The 15,786-nt window shown below is 47.1% G+C and overlaps 1 protein-coding gene across 1 annotated transcript in view; it reads left to right on the forward strand.

Annotated features, from left to right (window-relative positions):
- Window positions 1-762: 762 nt before the first annotated feature.
- LOC126292249 (luciferin sulfotransferase-like) overlaps window positions 763-15,786 on the forward strand; it is a 165,634-nt gene continuing 150,610 nt past the window's right edge. Inside the window, exon 1 of the mRNA XM_049986148.1 lies at window positions 763-863. The gene's annotated coding sequence lies outside the window, so the exon portion shown is untranslated. The remainder of the gene's footprint in view (window positions 864-15,786) is intronic.

The following is a 15,786-nucleotide window of genomic DNA, read 5'->3' on the forward strand; positions in this document are numbered from 1 at the left end:
GAGCTGTAGTTTACAGGATTACCATATGCTACAGAAGCTGTCCGTAGCATCGAGTTGCATGGCGTTCCTCCTAATAAATTCCTTTCTAAATTTTGTGCATCAACTATTAGTAGAATTGGACTGTTTTCTGGTGATACTCGTACAATCTGCAGAAAAAGGAGTGAGTTTCTGTGGGATGTCGTTAGGGATGTTCTTTGCGTTTCAGCAGAAAATGGGACATGTGCGGTACGCTTGTTGAGAAAATTTGGAGAACCGGCATTTCATGTTGACTGCTGAACTATTCTATAGTCGCGAACATGCATTCCGCATAAGGACAACGAACATAAGATACGAGAAATTAGGACTCATACGGAGGCATACAGACTGTCGTTTCTCCGTCGCTCTATTGACGAGTAGAACAGGAGAAATGACAAGTAATGGTACAGGTACCGCCTCGCACGTTACGGTGGCTTGCACAGTATCTATGTACATGTACGTGTAAATGTAAACGTCTGTGGTCTTTCTTTTCGAATCAACATGGATATTGTTGTTTGTTAAAACCGACGTCGTCCTGAGGCGCATTGAATCATTACGTTCAGACGGAGTCAGCGCAGGCACACGTGTAGTTGTTTACGACATTCGCGCTGGCTGCATCTAGGCAAATATTTGCGCTAGTCGCTGTGGGTGTTTTGGCGCGCTGTTTAGCACCACTAGATGCTGCCGTGTGCGTGTGTGTGTGTGTCCTCTAGATGACGGCCGACCTCTGCTGGAGCACCTGTTCGCGTCTGCGCTGCAGCGCCGGAGGTAACTCGGATGCGACATTGCATCGCGAGACGCCGCCGCGGACACGACCAAGACGTCAACGCCACAGGTGCCAGCTGACGGTAAGCACTGGTTCCTGCACACGGGGGTAAGTGACGGTGCAGTGCCACCTCCTATACACTGAAGCCAAACGCTTATTCAGTCCCCACGACTGACTGGTTTGGAGACACCAACCGGCAGCGTGCAGCACCTGGGTAGCACCGGCGACACGTCCAGGTATCAGACGCGGCGAAATTAACTTAAAGGGGAGGGGGGGAGCGTCAAAGTTTTAAAAAATTCGATTTTTCAAAATATGCCTATTTTGTAGCGCACGTCTACATCTATATCTACATTCATACTCCGCAAGCCAGCTGACGGTGTGTGGCGGAGGGTACCTTGAGGTCCTCTGTCGGTTCTCCCTTCTATTGCAGTCTCGTATTGTTCGTGGAAAGGAGGATTGTCGGTATGCCTCTGTGTGGGCTCTAATCTCTCTGATTTTATCCTCATGGTCTCTTCGCGAGATATACGTAGGACGGAGCAATACACTCCTCGGTGGAGGTATGTTCTCGAAACTTCAGCAAAAGCCCGTACCGAGCTACTGAGCGTCTCTCCTGCAGAGTCTTCCACTGGAGTTTATCTGTCATCTCCGTAACGCTTTCGCCATTACTAAATGATCCTGTAACGAAGCGCACTGCTCGCCATTGGATCTTCTCTATCTCTTCTAGCCACCCTATCTGGTACGGATCCCACACTGCTGAGCAGTATTCAAGAAGTGGGCGAACTGTAACATACTTCCTTTGTTTTCGGATTGCATTTCCTTAGGATTCTTCCAATGAATCTCACTCTGGCATCTGCTTTACCGACGATCAACTTTATATGATCATGCCATTTTAAATCATTCCTAATGCGTACTCCCAAATAATTTATGGAATTAACTGCTTCCAGTTTCTGACTTGCTATATTGTAGCTAAATGATAAGGGGTCTTTCTTTCTATGTATTCGCAGCACATAACACTTGTCTACATTGAGATTCAATTCCCATTCCCTGCACCATGCGTCAGTTCGCTGAAGATCCTCCTGCATTTCAGTACAATTTTCCATTGTAACAACCTCTCGATATACTACAGCATCATCCGCAAAAATCCTGTCAACTTCGATGTTATCCACAAGGTCATTTATATACTGTGAATAGCAACGGTCCTACGACACTCCCATCTAAAATCACTCTTACTTTGGAAGACTTCTCTCCATTGAGAATGACGTGCTGCGTTCTGTTATCTAGGAACTTCAATCCAATCACACAATTGGTCTAATAGTCCATGTGCTCTTACTTTGTTCATTAAACGACTGTGGGGAACTGTATCGAACGCCTTGCGGAAGTCAAGAAACATGGCATCTACCTGGGAACCCGTGTCTATGGCCCTCTGAGTCACGTGGACGAATAGCGCGACCTGGGTTTCACACGATCGTCTTTTTCGAAACCCATGCTGATTCCTACAGATTAGATTTCTAGTCTCCAGAAAAGTCATTATATTCGTACATAATACGTGTTCCAAAATTCTACAAGTCTTCCTGAATAGTTTGATGTATAAAACATATGTATTTGAGAGATTGTACGGCACGTCATTTGATCTTAAGTGTACCTAGATGCAGCGCTACACACCTTCGCACAGCATTCTTATGTCATACGTAAGTGTATTTCGCTCTGGAGAATTCAAATGTTTATATTTGCGCCAGAGATTGTCATACGTTAAACAAAGGACTATTTAAACTTCCTGGCAGATTAAAGCTGTGTGCCGGACCAAGACTCTAACTCGGGACCTTTGACTTTCGCGGGCAAGTGCTCTACCGACTTAGCTACCCGAGCACGACTCACACCCCGTGCTCGCAGCTTTACTTTTGCCAGTACCTCGTCTCCTACCTTCCAAACTTTACAGAAGCTCTCCTGCTAAACTTGTAGAACTAGCACTCCTGAAAGAAAGGATATTGCGGAGACATGGCTTAGCCGGGGCAGCATGGGGGATGTTTCCAGAATGAGATTTTCAATCTGCACTGAGTGTGCGCTGATATGAAACTTCCTGGCAGATTAAAATTTCTTCCAGGAGTGCTAGTTCTGCAAGGTTCGCAGGAGAGCTTCTGTGAAGTTTGGGAGACGAGGTACTGGCAGAATTGAAGCTGTGAGGACGGGTCGTGAGTCGTGATTGGGTAAGTGAGGTGGTGACGGCACGGTAACTCAGCGTATACGGTCAGAAGGTTAGCTGCCCTCTGTAATAAAAAAACTGAGTTATTGGATCAACGAGGAACTGAAACCGCTGTCTTGTGACGTCTATCCCGAGCAGATGCAACGAACTACAACGAACAAAATGAGATTTTAAAAAAGCTGGTAAAGCACTTTCCGTGGATTCGAGTCTCTGTCCGGCACAGTTTTAATCTGCTACGAAGTTTCATATCAGCGCACACTCCGCTGTAGAGTGAAAATGTCATTCAAAAGGACTATTGATATGATGCCTTCATGGCTGTACCCAAAACCAAAACGGGAAAGAATGCAAAAACAATTTTTGTGCGAAGAACTGCATTTGCTGTTGGTGTTTATGATGCATTTAAAGTTTTAATAAAGGAGTGCAAAGCAGGAAATACACTCCTGGAAATGGAAAAAAGCACACATTGACACCGGTGTGTCAGACCCACCATACTTACTCCGGACACTGCGAGAGGGCTGTACAAGCAATGATCACACGCACGGCACAGCGGACACACCAGGAACCGCGGTGTTGGCCGTCGAATGGCGCTAGCTGCGCAGCATTTGTGCACCGCCGCAGTCAGTGTCAGCCAGTTTGCCGTGGCATACGGAGCTCCATCGCAGTCTTTAACACTGGTAGCATGCCGCGACAGCGTGGACGTGAACCGTATGTGCAGTTGACGGACTTTGAGCGAGGGCGTATAGTGGGCATGCGGGAGGCCAGGTGGACGTACCGCCGAATTGCTCAACACGTGGGGCGTGAGGTCTCCACAGTACATCGATGTTGTCGCCAGTGGTCGGCGGAAGGTGCACGTGCCCGTCGACCTGGGACCGGACCGCGGCGACGCACGGATGCACGCCAAGACCGTAGGATCCTACGCAGTGCCGTAGGGGACCGCACCGCCACTTCCCAGCAAATTAGGGACACTGTTGCTCCTGGGGTATCGGCGACGACCATTCGCAACCGTCTCCATGAAGCTGGGCTACGGTCCCGCACACCGTTAGGCCGTCTTCCGCTCACGCCCCAACATGTTGCAGCCCGCCTCCAGTAGTGTCGCGACAGGCGTGAATGGAGGGACGAATGGAGACGTGTCGTCTTCAGCGATGAGAGTCGCTTCTGCCTTGGTGCCAATGATGGTCGTATGCGTGTTTGGCGCCGTGCAGGTGAGCGCCACAATCAGGACTGCATACGACCGAGGCACACAGGGCCAACATCCGGCATCATGGTGTGGGGAGCGATCTCCTACACTGGCCGTACACCTCTGGTGATCGTCGAGGGGACACTGAATAGTGCACGGTACATCCAAACCGTCATCGAACCCATCGTTCTACCATTCCTAGACCGGCAAGGGAAATTGCTGTTCCAACAGGACAATGCTCGTCCGCATGTATCCCGTGCCACCCAACGTGTAAGTCAACTACCCTGGCCAGCAAGATCTCCGGATCTGTCCCCCATTGAGCATGTTTGGGACTGGATGAAGCGTCGTCTCACGCGGTCTGCACGTTCAGCACGAACGCTGGTCCAACTGAGGCGCCAGGTGGAAATGGCAAGGCAAGCCGTTCCACAGGACTACATCCAGCATCTCTACGATCGTCTCCATGGGAGAATAGCAGCCTGCATTGCTGCGAAAGGTGGATATACACTGTACTAGTGCCGACATTGTGCATGCTCTGTTGCCTGTGTCTATGTGCCTGTGGTTCTGTCAGTGTGATCATGTGATGTATCTGACCCTAGGAATGTGTCAATAAATTTTCCCCTTCCTGGGACAATGAATTCACGGTGTTTTTATTTCAATTTCCAGGAGTGTATGTTTTAGAAAAAATCGGAATTAAGCCCGGAGTGAACTGCATCAAATACCTTTTATGCGATAGACAGAAAGCGTGTAGTGAAAGTAGATTAATCATTTTTGGGGGTGCTAAAATCGAGAAGAGTGCATCGTAGGAATGTGGAAAGGGAGAAAACTGATTTAGAAAATGAAAATAACCTGCTTATGGTGCTGCACAGTTCTAAAAGAAGCAGAAACTTTAACGGGCATTTTCCGCAAAACACAAATTTCTGTACTTAGGTGTATGCAAGATCCGAAATAAACATCCTATTACTTTCAAACTTGGTATGCTTATTAAACACAAACTGCTTAATGCAAAACTCTACATTGTTCCATATCTATTAATAACTGTGGTAGAAATTTAGATAATTAACTATAAAATTTGAATTTTTCTAATCATGAAGTTTAAAATGTAATTCATTGCTTCATAAATGAAATAAATTCTAGAGTTTCATACACCTGTATGTATGATTTGCATGCCGCGCAAATTCGTGGAAGAATCTCTCTTATGAAGAAAAGTGTACCTATAACAACAAAAGGAGCCAACAGTAACTGAAACAATGACGAAATTTCACATGTAAAAAGAATTATTTTGTTATGCTTTTGAACTTCCACTGCTATGAGTGTGAATCCTGAATTCTTCCTGGCCATTCTGACAAAGTGTCATGAATTTATTTCTAAAAATATAGACAGTGGAAATTAAAATGTCATGCTCAAAGTAGGCTCGTTTCGATAAATTACTTTGGCGAAATCGATACTGACGATGTATTGGCAGAAAAATATAGATTCTTTCGATACACTACTCTTTTGGAACTATGAAAATGAGTGATTTAGATGCAACAAGAAATTGCGAAGTTCTAAAAAAGGAAATGTTATTATTTAACCTTTTTGTGTGAGACGTTTGCCGTTATTGGCTCGGCCTGCACCTAGCTTTTGTCAAGAATAACGAGGGTTATTCGGAAAGTACCAATCGGTCGCGAATGGAAGCCACTGTGAAAAATCGTAAGTGTTTTATTTGCAGTATTTACCTACACCTTACGGCTACTTCTCCACATAGTAGCCGCTCCGACTTAGTCATTTGTCGTAGCGTTGTATCGACTTTCAAACTACCGCCTCACAGAAGGCAGCCGCCTGTACTTACCGCCAATTCTCTACTTTGATCTACTGCTCGTTGTCTGCGCCAAAGTGTTGCCTTCATAGCCAGCGGTTCATGTGAGCAGGGATGAAACTCAGGACGAGCCAGTTACGGGCTTTGTTATGGCTGATCAAACGTTTCCCATCGAAAACGCTGCGGGAGGAACTTCATTGCCCTTGCAGAACGCGACTGAGACGTGACATGACGCATGACAGTTGCGATATGTGGGCTGCATGCAGCAGGCGAAATCTCGAACTAGGCCCTCGCGGTTGGCGGGAAACACTGTTGTTCTATCCATCTTTACTTGTTCGCTGTGCACCTATTGTTGACAAGAACAACATACGCGTTCGACACTAGCCAACGCATCTGTGCAAAACATCATATTTTCGCAGTAGCTTCCATTTCGAGACCGATTGGAATTTACTTTCCAAGTGGCAATCGTGTATGTAAATTTTATAGAAAATCTATATGGCGTTTTCATTGCTTTTAAATCGAATACACTTTACAGAAATGGTCAATTACACTAAACCGTACCCGAAATGAAGTTCCCACAAACGTGAGATGATACAGGGTGCGGCACTGAAATCCAGACAAATGAAACTTTTTTAAAAGGAAATTTATTAAAACAAAATACACTACTGGCCATTAAAATTGCTACACCAAGAAGAAATGCAGAAGATAAATGGGTGTTCATTGGACAAATATATCATACCCGAACTGACATGTGATTACATTTTCACGCAATTTCGGTGCATAGATCCTGAGAAATCAGTACCCAGAACAACCACCTCTGGCCGTAATAACGGCCTTGATACTCCTGGACATTGAATCAAACAGAGCTTCGATGGCGTGTACATGTACAGTTGCCCATGCAGCTTCAACAAGATACCACAGTTCATCAAGAGTAGTTACTGGCGTATTGTGACGAGCCAGTTGCTCGGCCACCATTGACGAGACAATTTCAGTTGGTGAGAGATCTGCAGAATGTGCTGGCCAGGGCAGCAGTCGAACATATTCTGTCTCCAGAAAGACCCGTACACGACCTGCAACATGCGGTTGTGCATTATCATGCTGCAATGTAGGGTTCGGCAGGGATCGAGTTAAGGGTAGAGCCACGGATAATAATGCATCTGAAATGTAACGCCCACTGTTCAAAGAGCTGTTACTGCGAACAAGAGGTGACCGAGATGTGTAACCAATGGCACCCCATAGCATCACGCCTGGTGATGCGCCAGTATGGCTATAAGGAATACACGCTTACAATGTGCGTTCACTGCGATGTCGCCAAACACGGATGCGATCATCATGATGCTGTAAACAGAACCTGGATTCAGCCGAAAAAATGACGTGCACACAGGTTCGTCGTTGAGTACACCATCGCAGGCTCTCCTGCCTGTGACGTCTGTGATGGATCCGTTGGGATCCAGCACTGCGTTCCGAATTACACTTATGAACCCACCGATTTCATATTATGCTGACAGTCACTGGATCTCGACCTTTATCAAAGTCGGAAACGTGATGGTACGCATTACTCCTCCTTACACGAGGCATCAGAACAACGTTTCACCAGGCAACGCCGGTCAACTTCGGTTTGTGTATGAGAAACCGGTTGGAAACTTTCCTCAGGTCGGCACGTTGTAGGTGACGTTACCGGCGCCAACCTTGTGTGAATGGTCTGAAAAGCTAATCACTTGCATATCACAGCATTTTCTTACTGTCGGTTAAATTCGCGCCTGTAGCACGTCATCTTCGTGGTGTAGCAATTTTAATGGCAAGTAGGGTACAAATGAAAACGAAAATCCTTTTGCATATAAGTAGTGGTATGTTTAAGGAGTAACATTACTCGATGCAACCAGCTTCAGCTGCAATGACCGCCTCCAGTCTTGTCCTGAAGCGATCGTACTTGCTCTTTAAAATAGCGCTGTCACATTCGCCAATGCTGCTGTGATAGTGGTGCACAGAGACGCGACATTAGGGTGTCTTGTCTTATTCGCAACCTTTTCGACTACGCTCCAAACATTGTAGTCGAAAGGATTCAAAGAACCCGTTTGACCCCGAAGCATTATACTTGGCCACAATCTCTGGTACCCCTGGAACCGAACTATTTCAACGGGCGAACACCCTATGCGAAGACTTTCGATAACCGCGGCTCTTCGGTTGTACTCTGCATTTGTCCGTAACATGTCGGCCATTTTAAGATTCTGACTGTTTACTAGATGTCTACGGCTTTCAAGAGCGCCAAATGCGGTCTCCGGCGGAACTACCACATAGCGAGAAATCAAGATTGAAAATTGTCCGGATGTAAGCGCCGCACCCTATACATTGCTTGACAACTGAACCACTGGCCATTAAAATTGCTACACCACGAAGATAACGTGCTACAGACACGAAGTTTAACCGACAGGAAGAAGATGCTGTGACATGCAAATGTTTCGCTTTTCAGGGCATTTACACAAGGTTGACACCGGTGGCGGCGCCTACAACGTGCTGACATGAGGAAAGTTTCCGTCCGATTCCTCATACACAAACAGCAGTTGACCGGCGTTGCCTGGTCAAACGTTGTTGTGACGCCTCGTGTAAGTTTCCGACTTTAATATATGACGGATTGTAGCCTATCGCGATTGCTGTTTATCGTATCGCTACATTGCTGCTCGCTTTGGTCGACATCCAATGACTGTTAGAATATAGAATCGGTGAGTTCAGGAGGACAATACGGAACGCCGAGCTGGATCCCAACGGCCTCGTATCACTAGCAGTCGAGATGACAGGCATCTTATCCGCGTGGCTGTAGCTGATCGCGCAGCAAAGTTTCTATCACTGAGTCAGCAGATGGGGACGTATGCAAGGCAACAACCATCTGCACGAACAGTTCGACGACGTTTGCAGCAACATGGACTATCAGCTCCGATACCATGGCTGCGGTTACCCTTGACTCTGTATCACAGACATGAGCGCCTGCGATGGTGTACTCAACGACGAACCTGGGTGCACGAATGGCAAAACGTCATTTTATCGGATGAATTCAGGTTCCGTTTACAGCATCATGATGGTCGCATCCGTGTTTGGCGACATCGCGGTGAACGCAGATTGGAAACGTGTATTCGTCATCACCATACTGGCGTATCACCCGGCGTGATGGTATGGGATGGCATTGGTTACACCTCTCGGTCACCTCTTGTTCGCATTGACGGCACTTTGAACAGTGGACGTTACATTTCAGATGTGTTCCGACCCGTGGCGCTACCCTTCATTCGGTCCCTGCGAAACCCTGCATTTCCGCAGGATAATGCACGCCCGCATGTTGCAGGTCCTGTACGGGCCTTTCTGGATACAGAAAATGTTCGACTGTTGCCCTCGCCACCACATTCTCCAGATCTCTCACCAACTGAAAACGTCTGGTCAATGGTGGACCAGCAACTGGCTCGTCACAATACGCCAGTCACTACTCTTGATGAACTGTGGTATCGTGTTGAAGCTGCATGGACAGCTGTACCTGTACACGCCATCCACGCTCTGCTTGACTCAATGCCTAGGCGTAACAAGGCCGTTAATGCGGCCAGAGGCGGTTGTTCTGGGTACTGATTTCTCAGGATCTATGCACCGAAATTGCGTGAAAATGTAATCAGATATCAGTTCTAGTATAATATATTTGTTCAATAAATACCCGTTTATCTCTACATTTCTTCTTGGTGTAGCAATTTTAATGGCCAGTAGTGTAATACAGAACAATTGACACATGCTAAGGAACAACTGACATCTACTACGGAATGCCTGAACATTTACACTAAAAGCAGATGTAGAGGGTGGGATGTGCTAATCACAGCAAAGCCTGCGTACGAACGCTGTGCTAGCTTTCCATATTTCATGCATTATCATGTCTGTTGTGCAACCGACTAGCGCCACCCACCGTGTGGTACGGCAACATGCCTGCAAGACATCGTTTGAGTGTTTACCTTCGCGGACGAGTAGCTGGACGGTTGGAAGCCGCTCAAAGTGTCACTATTGTGGCGACGGCAATGGGTGTGTCCAAAAGTGTCATCTTGCGACTGGAAAAGACTGCTGAAGGTGGAAATCCTGTGTGAAAGCATGCCTATAGTTGCCGGCAGGGGTGGCCGAGCGGTTCTAGGCGCTACAGTCTGGAACCGTGCTACGGTGACAGGTTCGAACCTTCCCTCGGACATTGGTGTGTGTGATGTCCTTAGCTTGGTTGGGTTTAAGTAGTTGTAAGTTCTATGGGTCTGATGACCTCAGAAAATAAGTCTCATAGCGCTCAGAGCCATCCATACCTGTAGTTGTAGACGGGGCAGCTCTAGAGTCGATAAGGAACAGACACCTCACCCCCAGGCAGATCGCTGCAGACACTGCAGCCGCTACCAGTACACATATCTCTGCCAGAACCATTTCGCAGCGGCTACGTCAGGTTGGTTTGCATGCTCCGAAACCTGTTAAAAGCACCACACTTCGACTACGCCTTCTTCTAAGAGGAATTCATTTGTGTGTGGTTGGAGTCAGCAACAGTGCTATAGAGTGATGTTCTCCGAGGAATTCCGCTACACAGCGGAAATGATTCTGGCCATCAATTAGTATGGAGAAGAGAGGAAATCGTTACAAAACATAGAATGACCATGAGCGTCATTGGTGTCGTCTATGGCTCTAACTGTTACGGTGTGGAAAGGCGTTATGCACAATGGCCGAATAGCGTTGCGTATTTTTGGGCGAACTAACATTTTAGCAGAGGCGTATTGCAGGGAATTTATCCTGGATCATGCCCGTCTGTTTAGTAGTGCGGAAGGTCCCGACTTTCTGCCCTAGGACAACAATACCCGCCCACACAGGACCACCGAGGTGCCGGGCACGTTGGGAAATTAAGATATCTCATGTTGGAATGTCCTGCCTACTCCACCGTCCTAAAGCCTACAGATCGTGCCTGGAAAGCTCTTGTCAGATTTGTTTCTCAACGAACAGCCCCTCCCCGAACCGTACAAGAAATGAAATCTGCTCGAGAGGACTCCACAACAGTTTGATAGCCAACATAAATAACAGGTACCGAATGTACGTTTGTGGCCAAGGAGAGCATATTTCTCACTAAGAGTCCGATATCGACCTCTTTGTTGGGAGTTAGACCTGTGGCAATCACAAATGTCGTAAATATGTTATCCTTCTTTCCCACTGATGAAACCTGTACAATTTTTCGCTATAAATATACCACTCCCCCTCTCTTACGTATGTACTGTGTCTCCGTTGCTTAGCAATTATCAGGCAGTGTAGTAGTAGACAGTCAGACATCTTTCTGAAGCCTTTTAAGGATGTGTGAGACGTTACACTCACTTTCGAAAACATTTTCACGTTGCACAGAGGTAGCCAGTGAAACGGGCTTAAATAAGTAACTAATTCGTTAAGATTTTTTTTTAATTTAATGGTTATAAATATAAAGTACAAAGGTAGCCATTTCCTGTACAATAAGTGAAAAAAATATTTTTTGAATATAACACCTGTCAAATGTCCTCGATTGGAATCTATGCACTTTTACAGCCGGGCCTGGAAGATTCCTGTGATATTTTGCGGCATATTGACTGGTATTCACTCAATTTCGTCCCGAATTCGTTGTTTTAGGGCTGGGATAGTTCTGGATGGATCGTTCTGAAAAACTCTTGTTTTTAAGTAACCCCATATAAAAATGTCGCAGGTTGTCAAATCTGGAGAGCGAGGGGGCCAAGGAATATCCCCGTTTCGGGAAATGACGCCGCCTGGAAACAAAGCATCCACAGCATTCGTGGCAACTCTTGCAGTGTGGCTTGTTGCCCCATCTTGTTGGAACAATGCGTTTTCATTCACTGGAAAACGGGCGAGTTCTGGCGTAAGAAAGTTCTGGATCATTGCAACGTAACGCACAGAGTTAACAGTCACAGCACTTCCGTTGATATCCTCGAAGAAAAATGGGCTTATGATTCCTCTTGCCGACATTGCGCAACAAACTGTCACTTTTCGAGCATGAAGAAGCCTTTCATGAATGCGCCAGGGTTTTCCTCCGACCAGTATCTGAATTTTTTTTATTAACGAAACCAGAGAGGTGTAAATGCGCCTCATCGCTCATCCACAAGTGATTTACACTCCTGGAAATGGAAAAAAAAACACATTGACACCGGTGTGTTAGACCCACCATACTTGCTCCGGACACTGCGAGAGGGCTCTACAAGCAATGATCACACGCACGGCACAGCGGACACGCCAGGAACCGCGGTGTTGGCCGTCGAATGGCGCTAGCTGCGCAGCATTTGTGCACCGCCGCCGTCAGTGTCAGCCAGTTTGCCGTGGCATACGGAGCTCAATCGCAGTCTTTAACACTGGTAGCATGCCGCGACAGCGTGGACGTGACCCGTATGTGCAGTTGACGGACTTTGAGCGAGGGCGTATAGTAGCCGGGTGGACGTAACGCCGAATTGCTCAACACATGGGGTGTGAGGTCCCCACAGTACATCGATGTTGTCGCCAGTGGTCGGCGGAAGGTGCACGTGCCCGTCGACCTGGGACCGGACCGCAGCGACGCACGGATGCACGCCAAGACCGTAGGATCCTACGCAGTGCCGTAGGGGACCGCACCGCCACTTCCCAGCAAATTAGGGACACTGTTGCTCCTGGGGTATCGGCGAGGACCATTCGCAACCGTCTCCATGAAGCTGGGCTATGGTCCCGCACACCGTTAGGCCGTCTTCCGCTCACGCCCCAACATCGTGCAGCCCGCCTCCAGTGGTGTCGCGACAGGCGTGAATGGAGGGACGAATGGAGATGTGTCGTCTTCAGCGATGAGAGTCGCTTCTGCCTTGGTGCCAATGATGGTCGTATGCGTGTTTGGCGCCGTGCAGGTGAGCGCCACAATCAGGACTGCATACGACCGAGGCACACAGGGCAAGGGGACTTGCTGTTCCAACAGGACAATGCACGTCCGCATGTATCCCGTGCCACCCAACGTGCTCTAGAAGGTGTAAGTCAACTACCCTGGCCAGCAAGATCTCCGGATCTGTCCACCATTGAGCATGTTTGGGACTGGATGAAGCGTCGTCTCACGCGGTCTGCACGTCCAGCACGAACGCTGGTCCAACTGAGGCGCCAGGTGGAAATGGCATGGCAAGCCGTTCCACAGGACTACATCCAGCATCTCAACGATCGTCTCCATGGGAGAATTGCAACCTGCATTGCTGCGAAAGGTGTATATACACTGTACTAGTGCCGACATTGTGTGAATGCTCTGTTGCCTGTGTCTATGTGCCTGTGGTTCTGTCAGTGTGATCATGTGATGTATCTGACCCCAGGAATATGTAAATAAAGTTTCCCCTTCCTGGGACAATGAATTCACGGTGTTCTTATTTCAATTTCCAGGAGTGTACTTGGTCGTCATTTTCTTCAAGTCTTCTGGCCATTTCCTCACAAAATTGTAATCGTTTCTGATAGTCACTTGGTTTGAGGGATTGCACAATCTGTATTTTGTATGTGTGAAAATGTAAATCTTGACGAGGAATCCTTCTCACCGAAGTGTTACTTATTCCAAGACGTAGAGCATGTTGTTTGGCAGATCGGGGTGGACTTCTGAGCATTGCCTGTTGAACAGCAGCGATGTTTTGAGGGGTTCGAACGGTTTTTGCACTCCCACCTCGTTTTTTACACGTTGATCCAATTTGTTAAAGGTTGTTTATCCACGAACGAATTGCGTTATCCGAGAGAACAGGCCTGTTGAACGGTATGTTGGCGTCGAAAAGCTCGTCGCGTTTCCACCAAACTCTCGCCATTCGCATCATACGCTTTAACCGCGCAGCCGCGATGTTCACCCGTCCAGCGATCCATCGCAGCTAAATGGCGGGACATGCAGGTAGAACAGAGCCGGTCACCATTACCCCCACCACCACTAACATTCCAGCTGTCAAGGCCATCTCCAATCTGCCCGTTTCACTGGCTAACCCTATATTTAAAAACTAGTACAAATTTGAACAGGGAGTACGATAGTATAGTTTAAAACTGGGAGAAAAGTTCCTATAATCGTCTGTAGAGAAAGCAGAGCCTGTTGAGATATGGGCCACTCTGTCGTCTGATTCCTATCCTTCTCATACGAAGAAATGGACACCACATACGGTTACCGCGCATCCTGACAAATCCTTCGGCTTTTCTCTGCCGTGAATCACTCGCTCTTCTCTTCAAATCCGTTCGGGATTTGTCGCATTCTCAGCTTATATAGTCCCGTAATGTCTGCGTGTTGTCGGTTGGTTTGGCAAACACCACTGCCTTTAAATGCGAAGGTGAACGAGGAGGCCACGCTACCGGACCTTCCCGACCACCCCACGTGGCACGAGATGTCGCGGTGAGGTTCTGCCTCACGGGAATAGGGGTGTGGTGGCCGCCGTGCGCAAACCACAGTCATTGTCCTGTAAGCGAGGCTAACGTTCTCCAGTAGTGCTGGTAAATCACCGTGTAGAAATCGGTGATGCCCAGCAACCGTCGATCTGCCTCGTAACGGTTACGGCCTTGTGAGTCTGTCACCGATAATTATTGCCGCTTCATTGATAATGAAGCGATCCAGTTGCCTGACCTCGAGACTGCTCCAAGATTTACATCCGCCCACATATAGCTACTGTGGTATCCTACGTATCTCTTGTGACGACCTCCATCACCAAATACTACATATTACTTTTCACGACTAAAACTGCTCATACTTCGAAAGTATTGGTTTCTGGACGTATAATTATAGGATCTTTTATTCTAGGTTTGACCAATGCTACCTACTGTCGGAACGTGTGACACGTTTTTAAACATCCTGTATAGCTCACTAAAAATGCTATGACCTTTGTTTTTGTTTCCTTGCAAACATTTTTGGATATTTCATAACTGAAACGCGTTACAACAAAATAAAAGAATCCAGCAGCTGTTTGGTGACATAAATAAAAACGTGTTTTATCTCACTTGTGGAACGTAAATTGAAGTAAAACTTCCCAAATACATTCCCGTTTTAAAACTTTTGTTCATGACAGTACAAATCATATTCAGTCAAGAAATAGGCCACAAAAAATGGTTTAAATGGCTCTGACCACTATGGGACTTAACTTCTGAGGTGTAGGTCCCCTAGAACTTAGAACAACTCAAACCTAACTAACCTAAGGACATCACACACATCCATGTCCGATACTGGATTCGAACCTGTGGCCGTAGCGGTCGTAAGGGTTTCAGACTGTAGCGCCTAGAACCGCTCGGCCACCCCGGCCGGCATTAGGCCACAGAAACAATATTCAAGATGACTTTCCTTCCTATTGGGGCTCGGAGTCATTATCTACCATGATGCAAAGCTATTGCACGGGCTTCAATATAAGGGGGAACGTTTGTGAAACTGAACGAATTTGTCAGTTCTCAATTTCTTTATTTTTTGGAGGAACTCATGAACAATAAGTTCCCAAAGTTTCTATGATGAAACCGCATCCGGAGTGCCTGAAAAATAATTAAACATCTGATGCTACCTTCCTGCCATTCCTACGTTTCGAAGCAACACCTCGATACTAGGTGGATGAGCAACGATTCCGTGGATTGCTTTCAAACAAACCTTGTGGAGAACTTGTAACTGAGAAACAACAATTACTTCGACACATCGAAAAGACAATTGGCTCTAAATTCAGGAAAACTGTCGGTGATATGAAGGGCAAAAGTAGTAACTTGGAAAGGGCACTGGTGGGTACAGCAGACTCACAAAGGTGAGAGACACTCTTCAAGTGTATGATTTCAAGGTTATCAGACAGCGCCTGTCCAGCGCAAGTGACATGAAAAGTGCA

This window comes from Schistocerca gregaria, chromosome 9 (genome assembly GCF_023897955.1).
Source record: "Schistocerca gregaria isolate iqSchGreg1 chromosome 9, iqSchGreg1.2, whole genome shotgun sequence".
Lineage (NCBI taxonomy): Eukaryota > Metazoa > Arthropoda > Insecta > Orthoptera > Acrididae > Schistocerca > Schistocerca gregaria.